We start from the raw sequence: 11,951 nt of genomic DNA, 5'->3' as shown, positions 1-11,951 counted from the left end.
CCTTTAACTCTGTGAGTGTCCCAGGCCGTTACGCTCGTCGGTCCCTTTTCGGTAAGAGAATCGAATCTCTTTTACTCGGGACGGGACCCTGTGCGATTTCGGACTTCAAGGAATGAGAACGGGTAGCAAAATTAAATGAAGATTTTATTATAAATTATCATTTATTCAATAATTAGTCGTTTGAGCGATATGAAATGTTTACATAAAGATCTTTTCTAAAATACAAAATATAATTGAAAATTTTATATGTGTGTTGTTTGTATGTGTGAGGGAATTTCCGCGGGTGTTACATTGGTTCGGAGGACGTCAGCCAGGAATAAAAGTGGTAAATCTAATCTTAAGTATTACCCCTGGCTGGAGATTATTACAATCTTGTTACTTTTAATTTAAAATTTGCTATCTAAACAGGTATATTATAGATGGGGAAGGAAAAAAAAGGGGGGGGGGAGCACAAAAAGTCAAGGATTTTCAAATTGGATAGTGGACGGAGGGAATTTCTTCCACAGGGCTTGTATAGGAACTCCTAATGGAAGGTGGAAGCCAGGGAGATGCCAAGCAATTATAGCATCGGGAGGGGCAGTGGTAAGGTAGTGAAGGAGCTCCTCGTGATAAACAGGACCGGGGCCCACACGGAAAGTTCCTTCGGGAATGGGGAAGTCGATGAGGGGAAACTGTGATAGGAAATAACTTAGAGGGTGAGGAGGGAGAGGTTCGGGAGTTTCAGGGGTGTCGGGATGTTCCGACAGGGAATCGGGAGGGAAGTCGAAATCGGGGGAATCTTGTTCAAGGTCGGGAAGATCTCTCGCGAAATCCTCCAGAGCCTCGCTGAACTCTGAAAACTCCGAGGAGGTGGAAGGAGAAGGAGGGTCTGAGTCGAGGGTGATGACAGGTATGGGAGGGGTACGCTCCCGGACAGGAGGTGAGGGGGAACGAGGGGGTTCGGGAGAAGACAAAGGAGAGGGTTCGAATACAAGGGTTGATGAAGTAGCTGGGGAAGGAGAAAATTCTAGTGGGGTCGGGGTAGGAGATCTGGGGGGTGAACCAGACGACCGCGCGGGGCCTGGAACAGGTGTACCGGGGGAGGTCGAGGAATGCCCTGGGGATGAGATTGGAGAATTCGGAATACGGGGTGAGGAAGAGGGGTTAGGTGTGTGTGTGTTGGAGTCGAGTTTATTACTGTCTATACTAGTGGTCGAACGATTTACTGGACCGCCGATAGCCTGAGCCAGCCCTTCTCTTAACCGTTTGTTCCGGCGATTCCGCCAACGCCTATTGTTTGACCGCGAATTATGAGGCGACACTAGTAAAATTTAAGATACGCGATTTAAATACGGTAATTATTGATGAAGATAGATGATCGATCAGGTATATTAGGTCTCTATCAAGAAACGATCTTCAAGGTTTATTTATCGTTCAATCCTTTCATTTGAAATATATCCGATCACAATTTGAAGAAGTAATTATATATATATATATATATATATATATATATTTATATCGAGAAGAAAATTAAAGGGAACTAATGGGATAGATTGCTGTAAAGAATCTTTGGAGAGTGGGGAAGTATTCGTGAATTCCAATTCTGAAATCTGCAACGAATAGATAGGAGGAATATTCGTGAATTCCAATTCTGAAATCCGCAACGAATAGATAGGAAGAATATTCGTGAATTCCAATTCTGAAATCCGCAACGAATAGATAGGAGGAATATTCGTGAATTCCAATTCTGAAATCCGCAACGAATAGATAGGAGGAATATTCGTGAATTCCAATTCTGAAATCCGCAACGAATAGATAGGAGGAATATTCGTGAATTCCAATTCTGAAATCCGCAACGAATAGATAGGAGGAATATTCGTGAATTCCAATTCTGAAATCCGCAACGAATAGATAGGAGGAATATTCGTGAATTCCAATTCTGAAATCCGCAACGAATAGATAAGAGTTATATGGAAAGGGAATTGAATTGTTAAGGATAAATTACTATTGATGGTTATTATGAAATTCTAACTGATAGAGAGTATTATTGATTAAATTTTTATTATTTTAAGGATCTATAGTTCAAACTCTTTAATTACTTAAAGATCGTTTTTGATATCGCCAGTCGAATGGGAAAGAGAAATAGGAACTGAGAGAGAAATTTAAACTTACTACTTATTGTGAACGTTGCAAGGTGTTGAAAAAGAAATTTAATCCGACCGGAGCTGAAAGCGCAGGTGGGTGGCTGTTGGTTGAAGATGAGTAGAATGCTCAGTTGATCCAAAGTTCACCTCACTCACTTCACTTACTTATTGACAATGATTGAATTTAAACAGATACTCTGTGCTGCACGAAAGAGGTGTCGTAATTTCTTTAAAATGAACTGTGTTCTATGAACTGTGAACTGAAGTGTGTCCGCGTCTTCGGCTCGCAAGTTTTAAGGATTTTACTCCTCCTCCCTTCTGGATGGTGGGGAATCTTTTTAGGCGAATCAAATGATTTCTATTACTCCCTTCCTAAGGTCAAGGAGCTTGATTTTTTAAAAGGAGAGGGGTCTCTTGAGATTTTAATTGGTTAAGCCCTTTGGCTCGAGACTTAGCTCCATCCAGTAGAGAGTGGGAGTGAGCTGATTATCTTATCGCTTGATGATTTGGCGATTCGGAGAACGCTTGAGGGTGGCCTGTCGAACGAGCGCACGTGCACTATCAATTTCGAAAGGTTTTGTCTTACGTTTATTATTTGTCACTCTTCCGAGGACCAGATCTTTATTTTGAAAATTCTTTGGATAGAGAGGCTTGGAACATAAAGCCGTACCCATAGATACGGGACAGTTAGAATTTCTCATAACAACTTTTCATCATATAACTCGTAAATTTATTTAGAGTTTCGTTGACGCTATCTCGACTGGCCATTCTCAGTATTAGATTTGTTAAAGTTTAATGACGATACCCGCGGGTGAGGTTGCGTTCTTCTAAGTGCTATCTTTATTTCTAAGAAGAATCGCTTTGCATTCCGAATGCAAGTCGATCCTTGATTTCCTTCTTCCACGAAATCGTTTCGAGGAAAGAAAAGAATCGTGGAGTCCACTGGACGTAACACTGACATAATAGAAATGAACAATAAGATTTTAGAATTGACTTCGTATATTCCTAAGATTTTTAATCGAAGACCACGAACATTCAAATATTTTGCAAAATTTAAAGGTACAGAGTTCAGACGTTTACTGTTTTATGATGGATTGATTATATTTAAACACTTAGACAAGAATTTGTGGAAAAGCTATATTCTCCTACAATCATCAATTTATATGTTGGCGAGACCTGATTTAGTAAAAGATATGATACCTGTAGCTGATGTGATAATCCGCCAATTTATAAAACATGCCATTAAAGTTTTTGGAAAACAATTTGTAGTTTATAATGTGCATAGCTTGTGCCATTTGCCAGAGGAGTGTCGTTTGCATGGTGCTATTGATTCTTTTAGTGCATTTAAATATGAGAATTTTTTTATGACACTAAAGGATTGTTTGCGTTCAACTTATAAACCTCTTCAGCAACTGGCTAATAGAGATTTTGAGACAAAAGGTCGTCTAACATCAAAAATATTGCAGTCAAATGATCGAATAGTAAAGTTAAAAGGCTTGTGCGAAAATATAAGAGATAATATAGAAGGTGACGTGTATTCTTCCATTGAAATTGATGGAATTCTTTTAAATACTAATCTAGCTGATTGATGTTTTCTTACCAAAAACAACACAGTAGTAGTGTTATTAAATGTCATTCATACACCTGAAAGCAAGATAATATTAAACGGTCAAAAATTTCTGATTATGACTGACTATTACACTTATCCGTGTGATTCCTCAGTTAGGCATCTGGAAAGTGAGCTCATTAGATCCTCAAGTTCATGGTTGGAATATTTCACAGTTTGCTACAAAATGTGTTTTATTACCTTTGCAAAATGAAGAATTTCTTACAATTCCTCTTATACATAAATGACTCTATAAATAAATAATATAGTAAAGTAATATAGTGTAAATATGTTAAATATTCATATATAATCATTCGTATTGTTTAAATTTACTTTGTTTCTAGCTTGCATTATTTAATAATTTATTTATCATTCTATTTTGTGGTTATTCAAAATTGTATCTATTTTTAGTATGCAGTTGTTACTTTTCTTCCAAATAATGAGGATACTGAGCCAACAAGTGATGTTATACCCACTTGTTGGCTACTTGCTAAAGATACAAAGGCTTACTGGCCCAATTTTCCTAAACGTGGGACTACAGATAAACGATCAAAATTAATATTAAGTTTGGCTGAACCAGATAAAAGCTGGCCTACATATGATGTAAAATTTTGTCACAGCTATGGTAAATACATTCACACATTCATTTATCTATTTTTTGTTAAGACTTGTAATTATTATCTTTTATAATGTAAAACCTTTCTGTTTATTTTAGATACATATAACAAGGCACGAAAGGCAGCTAATATTCAAAATGAAGAAGATCGAACAGTAGGAACAGAAATTAGTGATACAGATCAGCGCAGGAAAATAAGGAGAAATCCAAAATATTTTACAGAATCATCCGAAAATGAACGTGATGTTCATAATGTTAAGAGGAGCAATACAGTGAACCAACTGTCTAGTGACAATGAAGATGAAGAAGAAGATCTTAAAGCAAAAGTTGCAGCATTATTATTAAAAAAAAAATAACAGAAAACAGAAAGTTTCTCAAAATAAGGAAGTTTCTATGGTTACATCTAAGAATTTAACGCAAACAATTGATTCAAAAAAGGACCGTTTTGTTTTAAATAATACCAAGAAAAGTCATTCACGTTCTAAAGAAACATACCAGCTAGAAGATGCTTCTTCACATACAACATCAGAAGCAATAACTTCAACGTCATCTTGCAGTACTTCGTCCTCGCCTTTTCACCGACAATATGACGATGAAGATAAAGTGAAAGAACAACTTTTGTCAGGTAAATAATTTATGCCTTAAATCTGTCAGTACAAGAAAGTATTGACTGCTATTGTATTAATCTATTCTTTATGTATGTTTGTAGAAAATCATTCTCAGCAGTCAGAACCTGTTTTATTCAGTCCAGAAAAACGTAAGTTTTGTTTTTAAAGAAAATATTTGGGAAAGAAGTTACTGGTAAAATTATCGCAACTTTTTTTTGTACATTGAGTTGTTAATATTTTTACTTATTATATTATTGTTATATATATATATATTGCAAATTACTTTGTTCTGCATAAATAGAAATTGTACAAGAAGATAGTAGACAAAAGATTAATATTGCAAGATAATGAAAATCAGACTAGCTCGCAGAAATTAAATCAGCCTACTTACTTAAGTAATGAACAGAGAAAAAGAATTACTTCCGTCGAAGATCAGCCTACAGGTACATACTATAATTTTACAGCTATTTATTTCTTACCTCTATTGAAAACTTCAGATGAAAAATATAAGTTTGACATAAATAAATTCTTACTTTATTTTACAAAAGGAATCATTCCTTATAAATTGTAAATAAATTTTTTATAATTTAATTAGTAATTATATATTGATATTTCTATGCAAGTAATTTTATTTTCGAGATTCTAATTTATATTTATACTTTGTGATTATAGGTATACAAAGTGGGACGCAATTCAAAGAAAATAGATCTTACGATGCAAACTGTAATAATTTACTTAAAAAATCGGTTTCTTCCAGTAATCATCCATCAAGTAAGCATATATGAGATTATTTAAAATTTTATTAACTAATAATACTTTATATTAATAATTTCTGCTTGTATTAATTAGGTGATAACACTACTGCTGCTGCCATAAATCAAATTAAGACAGAGTTGCTTCAAGAAATAAGTAACAAACTCGACTTTGTAATGATGAACACAACAAAAATTCTTACTTATTTATCACCAGAAGAAAGTCTTCTTTTAAGACCAGATAACTTTCCAGCGCTTCCTCTAAACACAATTGACGAATATAACAAATTTTAAGAGTTTTTAAATAATGGTACAAGTTTCTCAACAGTGGTATGTTTAAAGTAAATAAGATTTATTTATATGATTTTGTTCTTTGTACTCATTGTCAAATAAATGTAATTTAGGTACAATACTTTGCGAGTCGCACGCTCAGTCAAGGTAATGACTGGCAAAGTGCTGTATATTTGATATCAAAATTACTAATAAGTAATAAATTGGCAAGAGCAATAAGCTGGGGAGGTACTAACGACACTAAGATCGCATTAGCAAATAGTAAAATTATGGAGGCTGTTTACTGTAAGTATACTTTTGTAGAAATTATAGTTTTTTTATTAAAATAATAGATAAGAAATAAATAATAAATGAAAATTGCAGGCGCTGTTCTGAAAAACCATCCAAAAAGTGACCTAAAAACAGTAAAGTCAAAAATACAAAGATGGCTTGACACAGGAAATCAAAGAAAACTTTAATTACTTTAAAACATTTTTTTAGTCATGGAAAAATTAGTTGCTTTTGTGATATTTAGTATTAATGAGATTTTTATTTTTATAATATGAAACCACGACTGAAAATTTTTAATCACAATGTGCATTAATAGAACGTACACTTAATTTTTGTTCATGATTTGAATATCTAATTATTTTATTTTTTGATCAGGTATTTAATACCTGAAGTTATTTCGTTAAAAAAAGGTAAAAAAAGGTGCTAAGTCCGCGTAAAAAACAGTATATGTATTTGCAAAATAGTGTATTATTAACTGTAAAAAACTATTGTAAAAAACCTGTCTCCAAAATAGTGTTATTTTAAAACTGTAAAAAACTACTGTAAAAAACCTATCTTCAAAATAGGATTATTTTAATCTACAAAATAGTTATTTTAATCTGCACAAAATAGTGTTATTTTAAATCGTAAAAAATTGTTCTACAAATTATTTTAATTTTGTGTAAAATTGTATATCCTACAAAAATAATGATATCAAAAAAATTGCGCTAAGTGAAAATAAAAACTTATAAAAATATTTTAACCAAAAAAAGTTATACAAAATAGTTGTTTTAATTTTCTACATTATATCCTAGAAAAATGATGATATCCAAAAATTACGCTAATTGAAAATAAAAACTTAAAATATTTAACTAAAAAAAATTGTACAAAATAATTGTTTTAATTTCCTACAAATAATATTAAAAAGTTGCGCCAACTGAATAAAAATTTTCACTATAAAATATACATTTCTTTTTTATTTCCAATATTAAAAGAAAAATGATATTAAATGAATTGTAATATATCTATTATAAAAAATCGTTGAAAATATGAACAATCATATACATTGCAATAATCATATGCATATATCCTGAAAAGTTTAATTAAAAAAAAAAAAAAAGAAAATGATAATACAAAATACAAAATTAAAAATTATTTAAAAAATTAAAAATTAGAAATTAATAAAAAAAAATAAAAATTTATTTAAAAATTAAAAATTAATACATATAAAAAAATTTTAGTTAAAAAACTTAGCGCTGCTACGTTGAATAATGTGCTAATGAAATTAGCAGCGCTAAGTTTTTTAACTAAAATTTTTTTATATGTATTAATTTTTAATTTTTAAATAAATTTTTATTTTTTTTTATTAATTTCTAATTTTTAATTTTTTAAATAATTTTTAATTTTGTATTTTGTATTATCATTTTCTTTTTTTTTTTTTTTTAATTAAACTTTTCAGGATATATGCATATGATTATTGCAATGTATATGATTGTTCATATTTTCAACGATTTTTTATAATAGATATATTACAATTCATTTAATATCATTTTTCTTTTAATATTGGAAATAAAAAAGAAATGTATATTTTATAGTGAAAATTTTTATTCAGTTGGCGCAACTTTTTAATATTATTTGTAGGAAATTAAAACAATTATTTTGTACAATTTTTTTTAGTTAAAATATTTTAAGTTTTTATTTTCAATTAGCGTAATTTTTGGATATCATCATTTTTCTAGGATATAATGTAGAAAATTAAAACAACTATTTTGTATAACTTTTTTTGGTTAAAATATTTTTATAAGTTATTTTCACTTAGCGCAATTTTTTTGATATCATTATTTTTGTAGGATATACAATTTTACACAAAATTAAAATAATTTGTAGAACAATTTTTTACGATTTAAAATAACACTATTTTGTGCAGATTAAAATAACTATTTTGTAGATTAAAATAATCCTATTTTGAAGATAGGTTTTTTACAGTAGTTTTTTACAGTTTTAAAATAACACTATTTTGGAGACAGGTTTTTTACAATAGTTTTTTACAGTTAATAATACACTATTTTGCAAATACATATACTGTTTTTTACGCGGACTTAGCACCTTTTTTTACCTTTTTTTTAAAAGGGTAATTTTTTTAGGGATATCACTCTTTTTTGTACTATATGTTAAACATCTTTAAATAAATGAGCAAAGAACTCGCCACCACCCCCGTCATATTTCATTAAAATTCGACGGTCCTCTTTGCTTACTATATAGATATTCAAATCCTTCAAACTTCTTTGCTATTCTTATTGCAAAAATAACGGATAATTACAAATCAATATGTCATTAGAAATCTACATTTATTATTCACAATTAATACTTATAAATCCATTAATGAATAATCGTTGCTTTGCTTATCTAATTCATCATTGAATATATAAATGGAACGGAGAAAAAGTGAGTTATTTAATTCTATTTTTAATAGTAAGGAAAATAAAGACAAATTATCAAGAGACACGGTAGTGTTGGCAACTTACCTAAATATTTTTTCACAGTTCATCAAATAATGCAGAATATGAAGCAGTCTTCACGAAATTATTGTTGATACATTACAACATTCTTTTATATGGGACTGATCGAAAGGGTTTTCTATCATTTTTATACAAATATTTTATAACTTATATTATACATTTACAGTTCCAGAAACGAAAAAGAACCAGCAACAATTAATGATAATGAAACTCACAAAAGGTAAGCAATGATTATTAATAATATCTATAAAGATATTTTATAATATAATTTATTATTTTATATATTTTATTTCAATCTTTTATTATAATCTTCTATTATATATGTTTCACGCATGATACTGTTTAACTTTTATTTAAATGTCTTATTATAATTCATATATGTATTATACATACAAATACATATAATTACTCATCGCAATAACTAATGATTGTTATAATACATATATATTACTATATGTTGCATGCGCAATACAAATGCATTATAATAAAAAATTAAAATAGACCATTAAAATTAAAACTAACCATTAGTTGTTGCGATACGTAACTATATGTACTTCTGCGTATAACACATATATATGTATTACAATAAAAGATTAAAATAAAGGTTAACCAAGTATTGTGTGTGCAACTCATATGCATTACAATAAGGATTAAAATAATAAAATATATAAAATAATAAAATATTATAAAATTTTTTATAGAAATGATAGATAACAATCTATTATTTCATTATAAAAATGTTTTATAATCTATTTTAATATTTTATTATCTTAATCTTTTATTATAATGCATATGTATTGCATACCCAATACTTGGTTAACTTTTATTTTAACACTTTATTGTAATACATATTGTAATACATATATATAATAAAAATATAGAAATATATAATAAAAATAGATGACAAAGAATTAATTTTTATTTTAATCTTTTATTGTAATACATAATATAAAAATATTTTATATTGTACAATATATTTTATACATTTCTATTTTCAGATCTAACGAAAAGGAAAATGAAGAAAATCCTAAAAAGTAAGTGTAACACATTATATTATTAATACATATGCGTAAGAAATGATAGATAACAAGGGAATAAAAATTTATTTTACTATTTTTATTGTAATTCACTTATTGTAATTACTTATTTTTTATTGTAATTCATATTTGTGTTGCACACACAATACATATATGCATTACAATAAAAGATTAAAATGAAGATTAATCATTTATTATCTATCATTTCTACTATCATTTCTAAACATATTTTATAATATGTATTTTATATGTTTCCATTCTTTCAGAATCTACAATATGGAAGAAATGGAGCCAGAAATTGAATTGTCGTCCTTTTTACGTGTTGAGGCTGAAGCGGCTTTAAAAGAAAATATAATACTTAAAAAAAAATTACAAAAATTAATGGAAACACAAAAATTAATGGAAACACAAAAAGAATCGCCTCCACCAACGATGGCATCACTACCACCGCCACTGCCGCCGTCAACGTCGTCACCGCTGCCATCGCCGTCAGCGTCGTCACCGCTGCCACCGCCGCCGTCGTCACCGATAACGACAGCGGGGCAAGTAAGAGGTAAATAATTTTGAATTATATAATTGGCACGTTAATTATAAAGGAATCAGCTAAATGAATCAACTATGTTAAAAGTTAATAAATCTATTACATTTTCAGATTTATGAATTTAACATTGCCCAAAGTATTTTTAGCCTTCTATAGAATTAAAATTTGTATTTTCATGAATTTTTGTGTCGTATAAATTATATTTTACAAAAAAAATTTTTAATTCACAAATAATTATTTTTATATTTTAAAAGGCTAAAAGTATTTTGCGTAATGTTAAATTCATGAATCTAAATGTACATATATTAAAATTAGATTTATTAACTTTCAATATAGTTAATCCGTGCAGTTCTTCTTTAAATATTATATTCAAATAAAATAACATTAAAATATTTCTTTTATTGTAGAACAACCGCGTGCACGATGGGCTAGAGCGGGACGGTCGAGAGGACGAGGCCGAGGCCGAAGTTCCAATCCAAGAACCTCAGCCCGTTATAGAAATAATATTTTTAATTTTTATTAATATTTAAATGTGTATGCGTGTGCGTGTGTGTGTGTGTGTGTGCGTGTGTGTGTGTATCATCATACATAGAATATTTTTTATAAATGTGTCTTTTTGTTTTTTCTTTCTATGCTTTGCACAAACTACTTTTTATTTTTCATTTCCTTTTGCAAAGCATAAGCTATTTTTAATTTTGAAAATTTAAATATTCTACGTTATGATGATATAAAAATATGTTTGTATATGTGTACATGCGTGTGCGTGTGTGTATGTAATATCATCATAGCATAGAGTATTTATTTTTTCTTTCTATGCTTTTGCATAAACTACTTTTCATTTTTTTCATTTTTAATTTTCTTTCGCAAAGCATAAGTTATTTTTAATTTTGAAATTTTGAATTTCAATACTCTATGTTATGATGATATAAAAATATGTGTGTGTGTGTGTGTGTGTACATCATCATAACATAGAATATTTTTTTTTTTAAATGTGTTTTTTCGTTTTTTCTTTCTATGCTTTGCATAAACTACTTTTTATTTTTAATTTTCTTTTGCAAAGCATAAGCTACTTTTAATTTTGAAATTTAAAAATTCTATGTTATGATGATTTCTTTTAAAATCGCTTCAGCCTCAACATGTAACGATGACGATAATTCAATTACTGACTCCATTACTTCTTCCATGATTAGTTTGTGCGTGTGCGTCTGTGCGTGTGTATCATCATAACATAGAATATTTTTTATAAATGTGTCTTTTTGTTTTTTCTTTCTATGCTTTGCATAAACTACTTTTTATTTTTCATTTCCTTTTGCAAAGCATAAGCTATTTTTAATTTTGAAAATTTAAATATTCTACGTTATGATGATATAAAAATATGTTTGTATATGTGTACATGCGTGTGCGTGTGTGTATGTAATATCATCATAGCATAGAGTATTTATTTTTTCTTTCTATGCTTTTGCATAAACTACTTTTCATTTTTAATTTTCTTTCGCAAAGCATAAATTATTTTTAATTTTGAAATTTTGAATTTCAATATTCTATGTTATGATGATTTTTTCTTTCTATGCTTTTGCATAAACTACTTTTCATTTTTAATTTTCTTTCG

Source organism: Camponotus vicinus, unplaced genomic scaffold, assembly GCF_025532165.1.
Source record: "Camponotus vicinus isolate PSW18456_S1 unplaced genomic scaffold, iyCamVici1.0 SCAF_6, whole genome shotgun sequence".
Classification (NCBI taxonomy): Eukaryota; Metazoa; Arthropoda; class Insecta; order Hymenoptera; family Formicidae; genus Camponotus; species Camponotus vicinus.
Note: the sequence above shows the minus strand (reverse complement) of the source record.